This window comes from Tenrec ecaudatus, chromosome 16 (assembly GCF_050624435.1).
Source record: "Tenrec ecaudatus isolate mTenEca1 chromosome 16, mTenEca1.hap1, whole genome shotgun sequence".
Taxonomy (NCBI): Eukaryota; Metazoa; Chordata; class Mammalia; order Afrosoricida; family Tenrecidae; genus Tenrec; species Tenrec ecaudatus.
The window spans coordinates 64,580,334-64,597,802 of NC_134545.1; the positions used below are offsets into that span (position 1 = coordinate 64,580,334).

The 17,469-nt window shown below is 42.4% G+C and overlaps 1 pseudogene; it reads right to left on the reverse strand.

Moving 5' to 3' along the window:
- Positions 1 to 3,719: 3,719 nt before the first annotated feature.
- Positions 3,720 to 4,743, reverse strand: LOC142428788 (zinc finger protein Pegasus pseudogene; annotated as a pseudogene).
- Positions 4,744 to 17,469: the final 12,726 nt, after the last annotated feature.

Below are 17,469 nucleotides of genomic sequence, written 5' to 3' on the forward strand. Positions count from 1 at the left end.
ATTTATTCTTTTTAAAAAACATTTTATTAGGGGCACATACAACTCTTATCACAATCCATACATACATCAATTGTGTAAAGCACATCTGTACATTCTTTGCCCTCATCATTTTCAAAGCATTTGGTCTCCATTTGCATCAGCTCCTCTTTTTTTCCCCTCCCTCCCTGATCCCCCTCCCTCATAATTTATTCTTAAATGGCTCCTTTTCTTATCATTTTCTAATTTGCTTTGGTCATTTGGTCTCTGTGACTTTAAATTTTTATTAATGCAAAAACTTTATCCTCCCTTGCTTAACATTGTATTTTTTGCCCCGCCCCCTCTTAACATTGTATTAATGGTCACGATTACCATTGCATTGCATACAAGGGATAGGTCTGGACAGAATCTTTGTCTGCCAGGCGTGCACTTTTCTCTTTGTTCCTGCTGATTTTACCTCTCTTGATTGCTCAGCCCAAATCAATTTTACCTTGGAGGGTACCTTCTAAAGGGAGCAAACACCAAGCCAGTCATATGAAACACTCCCTTCACCTTAGTTGAGTAGGAAATTAAGCTCTGCCACCATTCCCCCCTTTGGATTTGAATTTTATTTACAATCCTTGGGTCACACAGGCTGGTTTGCTTCTTCCACGTGAACTTAGCTAACACCTTGCTTAGATGGCTGCTTGTTTAAACAGAAGCCTTTAGGACCCCAGACACTGTTCTCTCTGATAGCCAGGCAGCATCTGGTTTCTTTATCACACATTGTTATAGCACTCATGTCCTCAGTGATTTCTTCACGAGGACAAATAGATGAGCAGGGTTACATTATAAGAACTAATTGTTCTTAGATTAAGGGTACCATTAAGTGCAAGCTCAAAATCCATTCATGTATCCCTGGTTTAGATATGTCTCTGGTTCACTTTAGAGACATCTTTATCCTTTTATTTGGATAGTAAAAGGACAAACGTTTCCAGGAACAATAAGCTTCGTCTTTCTCCTATAGACTAACTGGTGGGTTCAAACTACTGACCTTGCAGTTAGCAGCCAAACTCGTATGTAACTTGTTACACCATCGGGAGGATATGTAGACAGTATTTTGAGTAAGAACAAAGGTGACTCAATTGCCTAGGGAATCTGGAATCAGGTCCTTTGAGGAGCTCTGGAGGCACAGTGGGTAATTCCTTGGCTGCTACTGGACAGGTTGATTGGAACCCACGTGCTGCTCAGTGGGAGAAAGACATGTCAGTCTGCTGAGATAAAAAAGCCTTGGGAATGGGTCTATGGGCAATTCTGCTCTATCTGACAGGGTCACTATGAGTTAGAATTGATAGCAATGGGTTTCATGTCTGGGCCATTCTTAGTCCAGCAAGCAGATGCTTTTTTGTTTTCATAAAGTCTGTTATAAAAGTAAGAAACCTACTGTCATAGAGTCAATTTTCATTTATGGCCATTCTGTAGGACAGAAAAGAACTGCTCCTGTGGGTTTCTGAGACTGACTTTTTATGGGAAAAGAAAGCCTTATCTTTTCCCGCAGAGGCTGGTGGTTTTGAACTGCTGACCTTGTGGTTTGCAGTGCATTCTGTAACCTGGTATGCCACCAGGGATCCTTAGAGTTGGTCATAGATTCTAAGAATTGTTAAAGGGTTGACTCCAGAGATTTTAATTAGAAGCGTATTTAGTACCTGCAAATAGAGCTGATCATGATTAGTGTTTCAAAGCTTTGGGGGAAATGTTCAGAGACCCATGTATTCTTTTTTTTTTTTTTTAAGTAACAATGTATTTTATTGTTTGACCAAGCTATTTTTCAGAGTAAGCTAATTACACAATATAAAAACTAGAACCTCCCATTCAAAATAACTCTAGATCAACTTGATTCTCAGTTTTGTCAATAGACATCCATGTTTAAATGCATCTTAGAGACCCATTCTCACCTCACTGTATGGTTTCCTGCTGAGGTGACATTCCAATCAGTCTCCACGGTGTTTTCACCATGAAGGGGGGTAAATTGCAAAGCGGCTTTACAATCTGAATCTACAGCCGTAATGACCTTAGAGGCTGGTTCTGACGAGGACACCAGAATCCATTGTGAGCACCTGCTCTTGCCTTAGTTCAGATCCATTTCTCCATGTGTCCCTGGACCAAAAAACGAGCATCAACAGGAGCTAAGGCAAGCAAAGGAAGTATCCCAGATCTGTGCTGAAGGCCTGGCCTTCCCGAGGGCAGTAAGGTGGATGACACTCCATGGTACTTCTTTGGTCCTCAAAGGCCTGGGCGGAACGACCTCCCCACCTGATGCCCTGACCCCGGAGGGAGGGCTGCAATGACATGGTCCAGCACACAGGGCGAGAGCGAGCATCGGCCTAGATGACCCTTTCTCGTGCTCTTCTAACGTGGGTTTGGTTTGAAATCAAATAAACTGGAATATCAGAAGATGCCAATGGAAACAGCATGAACTCTAGCTAGAAATGGAACGTCTTTTAAGAATTAAAACCTCAATATTTCAGACATCGAAGAAAATGATGACATATTGTCCATGTCAAGTCATGGGTTTCATTTCTTTTTTTTTAAAAAAACAATTTATTGGGGCTCATACAACTCTTATCACAGTTCATACATATACGTACATCAATTGTATAAAGCACATCTGTACAGTCTTTGTCCTAATCATTTTATTTCTCCTCTTTTCTTTTTTTACATTTTATTAGGGACTCATACAACTCTTATCACAATCCATACATACACATACATCAATTGTATAAAGCACATCCACACATTCCCTGCCCCAATCATTCTCAAAGCATTTGCTCTCCACTTAAGCCCCTTGCATCAGGTCCTCTTTTTTTTCCCCTCCCTCCCCTTTCCCCCCTCCCTCATGTTCCCCTGGTAATTTATACATCGTTATTTTGTCATATCTTGCCCTATCCGGAGTCTCCCTTCCCCCCCTTCTCTGCTGTCCCTCTCCCAGGGAAGAGGTCACATGTGGATCCTTGTAATCAGTTCCCCCTTTCCAACCCACTCACTCTCCACTCTCCTAGCATCGCCCGGTTTCATTTCTTTTAAGAACTTTCCTTTATCACTTTAGCTTCATGTTTCCAGAATTCTTTAAAAAAAAAAATCAAATCGTTTTACATTTTCCCTTGTGGAAATGATTTACTATACTGCAATAACTTCCCCCATCAGTTGACATGAAACTATTGCTTCAACTTAAATTATGTGAATTAAATAGCATTCTAATTCAGAGAAACTTAAAGGCAACTCACGTACTCGATACACATGTATACCACACACCCAGAGATAAATTGCCACAGGTTTTCTACAAGAAAAGTAACTGTGTCCCATATCCAACTGCAGTCCATGTTCTGAAATTGCAAGAGTCTGTACCAGTTTAAGTTTCCCGGACGATCCATGTAGGGGATGATTTCCACGAATACCTCCTACAAGCATGACTGGACTCTCATTCGCCTATGGCTAACCAAGGGGAAACCAGACACCAGCCGGCTAGCTGCTCTAACACAGACATGGCCCTGGCTAGGCTTTTATGGGGTGGGGGATTTTGTTTCCACTGTCAAATTTATAGTCTATAAATTAAAATGTATAAACTTTAAATCAGCAGACATCTTACTTGCTCTTGGGTGCAGTTAAGTGGATGACTGAAAAAATACTGACGAAAACCTCCCACCAAAAACCTAAAACCAAAACAAACCCCAAACCAACCCCAAGTGTGGGGTGGTTGTTCTTAATCAGTGTTGGTTATGCTGACCTCGTGCAAAATGACAGGCAAAGTCGTATTTGTTTTTACATTTGCAACCACATATGTTACATGGAAAAGGGTTTTCGTGTCTGTGACATCCCATGTGAATGGTGTACATACAGTACATTGTCAGCAAAATACATGTCGCCGTGCTGGCAGTGGTGCAGAAGCTGGGGGTCCTGGGCCAGCAGGGTCAGGACTGGCGTGCTGGGCTGGCTGTTTCCTAGGCTGGGAGTGCTCGTGTGGGCACTTGGTTCCCTGCTGGGCCCTGCCGCTGGGCTGTAGTTCCTCTGACCCGGTGCGGGCCAAGGGTTGGGGCTCTCAGGAATACTTGCCAACACGGCAGCAGAGGGCTGCTGAATCATGAAAGGCTTTTCGTAGGGGCAGGGCATTGCATCGGGGGAGGCGGGGTTTTGGTTTTAAGGAGGCAGGCTGGACAACTGTCCTGCTAGAGACAAGAGCTGATTTAAAGGGTTGTCCACCATGAGTTCTTGGGGTCCCTGGGGAGGCCTCCTGTGGGGGTGGTTTTCACCATGCTCTCATAGGCGTCCATCTGAAGGCTTGGGATTTCGTGGGTGAGGTCGTGAAGAGAATCGGGTTTCTGCACCACCAAGGGCGGCGGGCTCAGGTTGACCAGGGCTCTTTTGCCGTGGCCCAGGTTGGCTGTCTTCTTCTGCAAACCCCCCACAACTTCTTGCTGCCCAGGGAAGACCCGGTACTTTTCATCGGTACCACTTTATGCTTGCGCCTCCGATGGTGGGAGAGGTTGCTCCGGTCGCTGCAGCGGAAGGAACAGTTCACATTTGTACGGCTTTTCGCCAGTGTGCGAACGCATGTGGGCTTCGAGATGCCGCTCGTAAGCGGAGGCTAAGGGACATACGTGACACCTATGTGGTTTCTCACCGGCGGATTCCAATGTGCTCGATAAGCCGGGCCGCCCCTTTGCAGGCGTAGCTGCAGTACCGACACCTGAGCTTCGCATCACAGGTCCTTTCAAACCCGACCGCTAACATGCCTGCGTTTTTGTCCAGAGAAACTCCAGACGCGTGATCGAGTCCATCTTGGTGACCATCGGTTCGGCTCCGCGAAGAGCCTCTGCTCCTTTGTCCCCACCGACGGACCCCGAGATCAGGTTCACATGACGGGCCTGCTGAGAACCCTGTCCAATACAGAGCCCCTTACAAACCACCAGCTGTCAAAAGATATAGCATCTGGGATCTTAAAATCTTGAAGAGAAACAGGCAACCATCTAGCTGAGAAGCAACAAAGTCCACATGGAAGAAGCACACCAGCCGGTGTGATCATGTGGTGTCGATGGGATCAGGTATCAGGCATCAATGACCTAGAACAAAAAATCATATAATTGTGAATGAGGGGGAATGTGGAGTGGAGGCTCAAAGCCCATTTGTAGGTGATTGGACATCCCCTTACAGAAAAGCTGTGGGGAGGAGATGAGTCAGTCAGGGTGTAGTATAGTAATGATGAAACATACAACTTTCCTCTAGTTCTTTAATGCTTCCTCCCTCCCACTATAATGACCCCAATTCTGTCTTACAAATCCAGCTAGAGCAGAGCATGAACATGGGTACACATAAGAGCTGGAAACACAGGGAATCCAGGATAGATAATCTCCTCAAGACAATAAAGAGAACAGTGATACCAGGAGGGTAAGGGGAAGGTGGGGGGAGAAGGGGGAACTGAACATAATGATCTACACATGACCCCCTTCCAGGGCGATGCGGAGCAGGAAGCTGGATCAAGGGAAACACCGGTCAGTGTAAGACATGAAAACATAATAATTTATGAATTATCAAGGTTCCATGAGGGAAAGAGAATGGGGGAGGGAGGGGAAAAATGAGAAGCTGATACCAAGGGCTCAAGTAGCAAGAAAATGTTTTGAAAATGATGATGGCAATAAGTGTACAAATGTGCTTGACACAATGGATGGATGGTTTGTGATAAACATTGTATGAACCCCCAATAAAACGATTAAATAAATATAAATAAATATATATATATATATATATGCAACATTTTGCTTCTGGGAGCTTTCAGCTCCATCTCTCTATCTCTCTTTAGTAAATACTATGATTTCTTAATTATGAGTCATTCATGATATCTTTACATAGATGATCCAGTGAATCAGCAACATGGTCTTTTCCCCTCAAAATTGGAAGACAGCTCCCTTCAAAATCAACTGTAAGAGATCCATATCATGCCTATTCTATAGAAAAGTGATTCAACAGAATGCAAAGATCATCACACATAATCATTAATATCACACATAAGTAAACATTTGAAGACAATTTAAACACTGCTACAGCAATATGACATGGAACTGCCAGAAATTCAAGCTGGATTCAGAAGAAGGCATAAAGTGAGGGATATCATTGTTGCTTTTGGCTAAATCTTTGCTGAAAGCATAGAAAATCAGAAATATGCGGAGATGTGGTTTCACTGACTCTATGAAGGCATTCACCGGTGTGGATCATAACAAATTATGGATACTATTTTGAAGGATGAGACTGTCAAAACATTTAATTGTGCTCACAGAGCCTATACATAGACAACGAGTCATTAATTCCAACAATTAGGGTAGAATGTAGCTTCAAATCATGAGTACAGCCAGGTCATTCCCATCACCCTACTTCTTCAACCCATATGCTGAGCAAATACATTGAGAAGATGGCGATAAGAAGATTGTGGCACCAGATGACACAACCTTGCTAGCTGACGGGGAAGAGAACTTCAAGCACTTACTGATGAAAATCAAAGACTCCAGACTTCGGTGTGGCTTCCACCTCAACAGGATGAAGACAGATATCCTCACTCCCGAATCAAGAAACAACATGACGATAAAAGAAATAAAGATTGAAGTTATCAAGAGATCCATTTTACTAGGAGCCATAGTCAAAGTTCATGGAAGCAGCAGTCAAGAAAGCAAACAATGTACTGCAGTGGCCAAGGCTACTGCACAAATCTCTTAAAATGTTAACAAGCAAGGATGTCATTTTGAAGACCTGAGTGCACCTGACCTGAGCATGGTGTTTTCAATTGCCTCATGTCAAATTTATGGGACCAATAGAAAGACCATAGAATAATGGATGACTTGGAAATATGGAACTGAGTATATCTTGCTGCTGAAAAAAGTATGAACATATCTGTGTTGGAAGAAGTAGAAACCGAATACATTTTTGGGGAAAATCGATGCTGAGACATCATTTCCAATGCATTGGGCTTGTTATCAGGTGCTTGGTGGAAAGGAGGGTCAGTGGAAACAGGAGAGCTCCCTAAAGAGAGAGATTGACACAGTGGCTACAGCAATGGGCTCCATCATAGCAGCAGGTGTGAGAGGCCCCTAGGACTGGGTGGTGTTTTGACCTGTTGTACAGAGTGTGCTGATCAGTGTGGATTGACTGGAAGGTACCTAACAATGACATTTACTTCCATGGCATCATGAAGAAATTATGTCTCGCTATTCATATACACTTATTTAACGTTCAAGTCTTTCAGTAGCTTTTTGGCTTTTTCTCAAACATTTCTGGTACACCACTTCATACACCCCTAGATTTATATCTAAGTAAATTGCAAGTGCTAATGTAAGATGTGTCTTTATGTAATTTAAGTAGTGTCTTTTGAAAAACATGTCTTCTAAACATCGTTTACATATCAGAATATGTAATAGTAATTGATTTTTTGTATTGATTTTTGTGTTCAGCAAGATTTCTGAACTGTTTCATCCATACTTTTGGTCTGTATATAGTCTCTTGAATGTGAAGACAATTAAATTATTTGAACCAATAACATTATGCAACCCTCCTACTCCACTCCTCTAATCCTTATTTACTTACTCTTCTTTTTAAAATTTTCTTCTGCAATGAATTTTCCAAACTGCACAGTCTCAGGATATATGTCTCCATAAGATTGTCACCACTTTATACACTGCTGCAAGTTCAGGGCCATCCTTAGTTCTGACCAACTGTGTATAAATTCCGAAGTTCCTATGATCACTGTAAGGCTTTTTGATTCCTTATAAGGCCTCCCAGAACTCAGGAAAATGGTATAAATATGACTATAGTTTTCATACACTAAAAAGATAAAGTGGAACCAGTCATTAAGAGAGACTCATTAGATGAATTCCAGGAGGATTTTTAAATGTGATGCTTCCAATGTCCTCAGGAATATGTTAACCTCATGAAATCAAAACTCCCCAAACAAAACAAACTCAAGAAGCAAGCAAACAACAACAACAACAATAACAACAAACAAAAATAAAACCCTCGTTGCTATTGAGTCCATTCCAACGCATAGAAACCCTATAGGACAAAGTAGAACTGCCCCTGTGGGTTTCAAAGTCTGTAAATCTTTATAGGAGTAGAAAGCCTCCTCTTTGTCCTCAGGATTGGCTGCAGGTTTTGAACTGCTGACCTCATGGTTAGCAGCCCAGCTTGTAATCACTATGCTACCAGGGCATCGAAGTGCCTTCGTATTCAGAATATTACCAATGAGGGGAGCTCATATGAGCTTTGGTTTTCCCGACTGTTTCATTACATAGGCATGCTTGAGGGAATCAGCAACAGAGCACTAAAATCAGTCTTTCGACCCTCGCCTCTCTGCAGAGGTTGGATTGATATTAAGTGATGCAACTCTTTTATTTACCTCTAATCACATCATGAATCTGTCTGGTGTGCACAGCCCTCACTCCAAGACCATCTGATGGGACATACCCGTCTTGCTTGGAAAACACTCTGAAACACACAGGAAATTCCAGGAATTGGGAATCAGACCGACTGAATTCTTTATGCCTTCCTTCTTTCCCCCTTCCCTTATGCTTCCTTTGTCTCCCCACACCCCCTTCTCTCTCTCTCTCTCTCTCTCTCTCTCTCTCTCTCTCTCTCTCTCTCTCTCTCTCTCTCTCTCTCTCTTTCTTTCTTGGCCCTCTTTCTGGACTGCCTCGGGCCTGTGGAGTCCATCTGCAAAACAGCAGGCTTGCTTTTCAGTTTAAATGTCTTCACCTTCTCTTCTTACTTTGCTAAGTTTTTATTTTATATGAATAATTGGTGCTGAATTTACTATACTAGGATTTTATTTGGGAAAAAATAGATTCTGTCATTTTAATTTTTCTCCCAAAGGCTTTGTTTTTGATATTTATTTATTTGTTTTTAAACTTCATCTTCTGCTTATACTGGAATTGATTTCCAGAAAATGTTTCCAGCCGCATATGACACTTTTAATAACAAGGAGCTGTGTCGTTGGTTTCATAACTACAGATGATTCCCCCTCCCCCCATTGATTCAGATTGATTTTGTGTTCTCTGTTAATATCTACTTATATGTTTGGATAAAATTCAAGTTTTGTTTGATGAGAATGGAAGAAATCACCTTAGAGGACAAACTAATATCTTTAGGCGGCTCAAAACCTATTGATTTCAAACATCCTTTGGACTGCTAACCCTTACCAAAGTCCGCAGTTGAAAGCACCCAGCCTCTCGGAGAGAGATAGGGGTGGAGTTTTCTGCTCCTGCAAAGATTCCCAGGCTCATGACCCAACATCGGGTCACCGAGATTCCAGACGGAGTCAATGGTCGTGCAGTCCTGGAGCCTTCCAGGACCTTATCAGAAAGCTTTATCTCGCCCCACAAGACAAACTTTCTCCATCCTCAGAAGACAGCTTTCGCCTTCAGAGCAAACATTGGTGAGCTAGAAAGGTCTTAAAAGGGCAGCCAATTATTTCCTGCTTCTTTAACAATAGTCACAGATGGCTCTCCACGTCCCCACCCAGGAGGTTTGCAGACTCATTGTGAGCATTCAAAGGCAAGGGCATCCTTTGTAGGGTTTTGTTTGTCAGCAAAGATGGCACTGATTCTATTGTGCCGGTTCAGCGACAGCTACTTTCACTGATGGTTGGTCTCTAACTGTCAGTAAGATTTCTTAGTTCGCCAGCTAGCTATTGACGTTCTTGTAGGGGGTGAAAAGATGAATTTTCCATTATAAAAAGAATCAAGATTAAGTCAAACCAGAGATCTAAACTGAAGGTACTGCCTCCTTGGAAAGTTTGGTCTGAAGGGCAGAAGCCTCTTCGACTCCTAGTTCCAGGCTGCCTTACTGATCCCGTGGGATTATGTGGGCGAAAAGCTGCCTCTGTCATGTTATGACTGCGAACACGTTCTATCCATGTATAGAAATTGGTGACTACGGGGCATTTAATTCTGAAGACTGTCTGGGTAATAGACGTTTTCCATCTGAAACCGTAGCTGCGTCCCCACTTGTGCACTGCGGAGGGTGTGTGCGAACTTGCTGCAGAATGAAGTGGGGGAAAGCTTTTCAGTGTCAGAACAAATAACCCTCCTCCATGACTTTCTTGAGGGCAAAGGGGAAAGGATCTTACAATACCTCATTTTTCCCCCTTTTGTAGCAAGTATCGAACGACTCGGCTTGGAGTTAAGGAAGTACCCCTTCCCCAGACTGAACACTGTTGTCACCCTTATAATGACAGCAGTTTATTTTAGTTAGCGCAGCAGAGACAGCAAGTTGCCTCCCAATTCTATTCTTTGGTAAGTAAACTTTTACCTGAGGATATTGGTGAGTTGCGTGTACTTCTTTCAGGGTTTATTGAAGAATTCTCTCGATGCACAGAGAGTTATCGGGAGTTATCCATACATCATATCATCCTATAGTTCAATTACATCAAGCAGTATTGGTACAATCACTACCACAGTTTCCAAATATTCTATTTTCTCCTGGACCAATTGACATCATCCCCCTTTTGGCACCCCCATCCCCGCACCACCACTCTATCCCCTTTCCCACAAACCTTTATTCGACTTGCTGTCCTGAGAGGTTCATCAATCCTGGGTTTCATATGCTGAAAAACAGAAAAGCATATAGCACAAATCCAAGAGAGTGCCTCCCAGTGGCAAAACACTTCTGACATAAACCCTAACAGGAGCAAACAGAAAACAAAACACAAATACAGAAAATGGTGAAAACCATTTCAAAAAACTCAAATTTCCCGGTTCTGTGAAGTCCTTCTAGCTGAAAGCAATGATTTCACTGGAAATAAGTATTTGTTTCTAAATCGGCACTGCCCTTCCATTCATATTCTTTTGTTTATGACCAACTTCTGGCATTTAGATGGCATTCAATGAATCCCGGCAGGGATAATGTTCTAAATATTACTGACTAGCTTGTCCTTGTTCCCATCAGGGAGAGGCTGCCACGGCCAGCCTTCCTTCCCTTGGGTCTTAAATTCCTCATGAAAGGAATGATGAAGCAGATCACAGTAATAAGGGAAAAACACACCTTAAATCCCGAGGTTTAATATCATAATCCCAGACACATAAGACAAAGATGGGAAGGATACATGATAAATAACAGTGAAATTTCCCACCAAAGGCCTGGTCATGATTCTCTGGGTTGGGATGAGAGCAATCAGTGCTTCCAAACCAGTGAGGTCCAGAGAAGGAGTCTTGTGCTTTATCCCACACTTACCCAGCACTAGAGGGAGGAGTGTGTGTGTGTGTGTGTGTGTGTGTGTGTGTGAGAGAGAGAGAGAGTGAGAGAGAGTGAGAGAGAGAACGGGGAAAGAAGAGAACAATAAAAGATCTTGTTCTCAGGAAAATGCATGACACGAGGTAAGGGAAGACCATTTACAAATAATCATTAATAGCAAGTGTCGTGACGATAACAACGATATGACCATCCGTGCCTCCTGGAGTCACCGAAAGTAACTCAGTATCTGCTGATATTGTTTGAATATAATAATAAGAGAAGTCTTTCCCAGTAGTCTGTAAACACTTCTAGGGAGAGAGTACACTGTCAGCATAGGCCTTGGGAGGGCCTCTGTCACTATTAGCTGATGAGTGAATGGAAGAGGCTGAAGAAGTCACATGGAAGGATGAACAGAAAGGAATCATCGGAAAGGATACAACCCCGCGCGAAGCCTCCCTAACTGTAACCCATTGCCAACTCAGTCAAAGGCCCAAGAAGGATCGAGACTTTTCACCGATGCACAGGCTGGTGGTATTCAATCCAGTGTTCAGGGGGAAAGAATTCTGTGGGCCTAATTTTCTATGAGAGTGAAAGAAATAATCTTCGCTTGCAAAGTAATGAGTCTTTGAGTCTCATAACGTTCTCAATTGTAAATTAACAATCTGCTTGTAGAATAATTTGCTTTCAACAGCACAAGGGCATGTTGCTTCCAATTACTAATACCATTCACAGATTTACTAAGCACTATATGTTATTTGCTGTTATTTAAGTTTTGCTATGACACCATTCCAATGATCTTGTGACAAGTCCAAGGGCTGGACAGGCACATCTGACCTAAAGCTTACATACTCTCCACAATGCTAGGCAGGTTATGGGGATCAGGGAGGTGGACATGGCAGTGAATTAGAATGCGAGTGTTTGAACAAAGTCAATATTCCGTGAAACGAACTGCCGAGGAAGCTCACAGAGGGATGCACTGACACAGATGTTCCATTGTGTATCCTGACACAGTAGTCAGTCTACTCAATGATCAGCACCAGGATTTCATGCAAAATTAGCCAGAAATAGTGGTAAACAGCCAGCACCTGACAGAGCAGATGTGCTCAGTGAACATTTCCTGACATTCAGTGAATGGCTGAAGCGATGCACTGTATTACTCTTTACCTGGGGTTCCGGCGTCATTTAGGCACGGCTTCAGGAGATCATTTGCATATTTTCCCCTGTGATCTTTGAGGGGAATCATGGTGTCATATAATACAAGGCTCAAATCCCAGCAGTACTATTGTGAGCCAATTGCTTAACCGATCCTTCCTTCAGTCTCCTCATCAGTAAAATGGAGATGCTAATAATACCTGCTCCCTAGGACTGTGGGGGGGGGGAGTAACAGCGCACCTACAACACGTCGTAACTACTTTATGCCAGTAGCACATACATGTATATGCAGAGTAAGTATTGAGTTACTGTCATATCATTAATAGTGTTGTCTCTCATTAGTTAATTAATGCGAGTCTAGAATACTCAATTCATCTCCAATCTTGCTTTGCTCAATGCTCATCATTTTTATGGAGCCACTGTGAGATTAAAACATTTTTTGAGAAATAATTGCACTTAGTCTTACAGGCTGCAAAGAATATGGGAGTCACCTTCAATTTTGCCCTCTTATTGATTGGTACCATCCTAGGAGCACTGGTGGTGATGTCAGCTAAGGCTTGGGATGCAAACAGCTAGGTCGGCAGATCAAAGCCAGCAGACATGCTGAGGCCGAAAGATGAGGCTGTCCCCTGCAAAGACTTACAGAAACTCTCCAGGGGCAGTCTGATCTGAGTCCACTGGAGGGCATTGGTGTGCAGTCTGAGCTGAGTCCACTGGAGGGCATTGGTGTGCAGTCTGATCTGAATCTACTGGAGAACATTGGTTGTTGGTGGTGGATTGTTAGCATCAAGGTCACTATGATATTAATAGAAGTCAGTCTTAACCTGAGAAGCATGATATTGAACAAAACATCCTTTGACTTCAGGTAGGAGAAGCAAGGAAAATGGACAATCTCAGTTAATCATGGAAGCATATAAGTAACAAATATATACGTCTAATTTCTGTGACTGTTAAAGAGCTTTTCTGGAAGATATTGGATGGAACAACTAGACTAGATACTGACCCATAAGCTATGCAGGATATGGATTGGTATTTTTTGGTATATCTGAGATCATTTGATCACCTTGTCAGCATCCTTGGTTTTCAGCCCTATGGCCAGTCATTGCAAGTAAGCACCTGCCCAGGAGGGCAAAGATCTGCCTTGCGCTTTGTGAACTGTCATGCTCACTCCTTTAGGAAAAATAACCTTGAAGAGCAGTGAATGTTCCTAAATATGAGCTAAGATCCAATTGAATAGAAAGAAAATAAAACAACAGCGATAATATATCAATATATGTTGATGGTTTTGTGTACCTTATTCCACCTAACCCTTGCAACAAACTTGATGGGCAAGTACGTCTATTTTATAGATGAGGACACGGAGTGTAAGCACATGAGCATGCAATAAATTCTGAGACCAACAGCAAGAACTCTTTGTATATTTATCGGGTCTCTATGTTGATACACATCAGGTCAACAATGCTGGAGTCCATGGTTCTGAAGCAGTGTCAGCAGGATGAGATCAAAGTCTGATTTGAAGCCCTGGCACCTCTGCTTCCTCCTAAGGTTGTGTATGGTTCTTCACTCACTCATTACGATACATTTTGGAGCATTATTTCTAGGGTAATTTGCTAAGTGCTCAAAATAAAAATGTGGTCGTGATAGGGACATTGGCTTATTCATAGCAGGATCCACAGGGCTTTGCTTTGTTCAATTTCAGTCAAATAGCTGGGATTTAAGAGGCTGCTGCTCCAATTGTCGAGCAGAGTAATCTGTGGGCAGTTAATTCATGTCAAGATATGACAAATCAGTGGCTGCAATGTAAGATGTGCGTGGGTTATAAACTACCAGAACTTTCCCCATTGTAGCTTCTGGTTCCAGGCGTGTAAGCTGTACAGAGGGAGGACTACCAGTACCTTCCAAACATGCTGCTTTTCTCTAGTTCACCAACATTTAAGTCACGGCTCTTAACTTCCAGTTATGGAGTATCTTCTACATACCAGATCGTTAGACATCAACTTAAAGTTTTATTCCTCATTCGTAACACAATCTTATGTATTATTTGATTTGGTTCTTTTACCAGAAGAAGTAGATAGTGTCCAGCTACCACTACTACCTGTTCTTAAAAGGAATGCATGAGAAGGTCTTGGGTAGAGTGGGAGAAAAATATGGTACAGGTCTCAAAATCATACGAGGGGTTGGCTTATTGTTTGGACAGAAACTGGTGGGACCTGCTCCTTCCACAGCCCGCCCAGCCCCAGACCATGTTTCTTAGTCTTCACGCCTATTGCTGAACTAAACCCATGTTAGAATGACTGATTAGTCAAGATAAAAAGGGCAGCATTTACCCAAGGACATAGGGGTAGGAAAGGGGGAAAGAGAACAGAACAAATGGGAGGAGGTGGGATAAGCACATTGAGGGGAATAAAACAGATGAGTTAGATACATAAATTATTTAATGGAAAATGCACGAACTGTTTGGTAAACTTTCACTTAAATTACAATAATAATAATAATAATAATAATAAAAACAAAAAGAAGAAAAGATGAGATTGGCTAATTGGAATTAAATTTTGAATTTTGAAATAAAAAAAAGAAGTGCCAGCAACGAACTGGACCAAACCACAACCAATTCCTTGCCATTCTGGCTCATAGTAACCCTATATAGGATTTCTGAGACTGTTCTTCATGGGAGCAAGTAGTTTCATATTTAGTTCAATGCCTAACCCACATCCCCCACCAGAACTCTTTAATGAATGAGATGGCAGACACACTTGGTAAGTCTCACCCAATAATAGACATAGCTTTTTGTAGAATTACAGTGGAATGAATTGTTAATAGAACTACTGAACTTGAATGCTTGCACAATACATTTACTTTGTGGAGATACAACCAAGATATTTGAGATGGCTTGATATAGTTTGTATGTTTCCTTTGTATTATTATGACTTTGTAAAGGTGGAATTGCTTGCTGCATTTTGGTGTGATGACGTGGGACTGACTGGAGCTACAGAGACCCAGTCATGGTTGTTCAGAGCCTCAGTTTGCCCACTGCTAAATGATGATGTTAAGCACAGAATGCCTACATTCTTCCCAGTTGACATGTTATGAATTGATGGTGTAAAATAATAATAATAACTTCAAATACTTAGTGGGAATTGGGGTAAGGTTTCCTGTTGGATTAAGATTTCTTTCAGAAGTATAATTTTCATTTTGTTTGAGCAGGCAAAACTTTAAAGAGAGGGAAGGAACTAAAAGTATTGATGATACTTATTAAGGGAGTGGATTTCTGGTGGCATCCTATCAAAATCCAGTTCTTTCCTATCAAAATGAAAATTTGAAATGATAGATTTCCAAATTAGGTGGACACAATTTTATCTTTCATAGGAAGAAATGGTGTGAGGTAGTTAGTTTATTGTGCCAACCTGGCTGATAAACACATGTGGGGTTAATTGAAGGGTGGAAGGATAAATGGCTCACTGAGTCTTGCCTTTCTAGTTCTCGAGTCTCCTGCTTTGTGATGGTCGGACTAGGCTGCAGCTGCCGTAGCCAGTTCCCTGCTTCAGCTGGCAAGGCTCACTTCCTGCAAGACAGCCCGAGGAGAAGCCATGCGCATGGACCTACCCCGATGCAGCCCTGGGTGCTGGAGCAGCTGTTTGGAGACCCCTGCCAGTGCTCAGATTCTTACAGTTCCCTGACTTGGTTTTCCTCCTGCAGCCAGCATCATTGTGTGTGCTTTGTGAGGTGGAGGAGGACTTTGTGGATTGGTGTTGGACATATGGGTTAATGTTGGACTTGTGGGCTTGGGCAGCACTGAGTTGGGATATTTTCTTGATGTGCACTTAACCTTTATATAAAATTCTCTCTTATACATGAGTTTCTCTGGATTTGTTTCTCTAAAGTACCCAGACTAACATATGGTGAAATTGGTGGCTTGAAGCCCAGGAATTTAGGATGGTGTCCTTTTAGAGTGAATTAAAAATTGTCGCAATCACCTTTTACCCCTGCTTTGTTTCTTTTGAAAAGAAGCCATTGAGAAAATACTTTTTGTTTTAACTACACGTGCTGATGCTTTAGCATAGACATATGAGCAATCAGATACCTCTTCCTGATCTGTGGGAACTTAAAATATTCATGGATGAATTCCATTATCTTTTCAATCCATTTCCCACAAACTGTGGAAGCCCCCTTGTCTATGCATGTATGTAATTCATATTGGATTATTATAGGAAAAATGTATTGTAAATGCAAATATGCCTTACTCTGTACTAAGTGCAAACTAAATTCATAATTACGATCACAAACCCATAGCAATTTACAATATTAAACAAGAGGAGTTCTGGTAAGAAACTTGGGCCTTAGTAATAGCTTTGCTATGTATGTTCCAAGGTTATATTAGTGCAATATTGAATTCTATTGTTCAGTAAACTGTGTAACATGCAGCCTAGAGATACTAAATTTCTGTAAAGGCACTCCCATTTGTGATGCTCTGCCACCATCTCCAGCATCCTTTTGCATCCTCCTTCCCTGGTTTCTGTGCACTAGAAATTGACCCACACCTGGGAGGCATGCCCTCAGCTACCGACACTGCTTTCCCTGCTGACGTAGGAATGCCTGGAAATTGCTGTCCCACCCAGCATGACCAGTTAGTTCAAAAGCCCAGTGACCCTGCCTCGAATGTGTACAAATTCTGAGGCAGAGCTTACACCGGACTTCCTCTGTAAGATCAGGCAGATGGCAGCCCTTGTAAGACTTTGTCTGAAATCCCATCCTTGCTTGACTTCTCCCCTTTCCTGTCCTTATTGCTCTTAGTGGTCGCTGTTGGAAAGACTTCTTTAATGAGCTGTTTGCAAATGATTTCTTATTTCTGAGCCTGCTTTGGGTGAACCTGATTTAAGGCCCATTCATGAGGGATCTAGCAGGTTTCAAGTAAGTAGCCTCAGCCTTCATGTAAAAATAACCTATAGTTTGTAGAAGCGCTAGAAAGTTCCTGGAAACGCCGACCCACAACACGTGTCTTTAACCGCCTTGATCTGAGAGCAGGGGGGCTCAGGATTGCTAGAGTGCGCATCTCAGGCTCCCCGCAGCAAGGATACATCCCATGCATCCAGCGCTTCC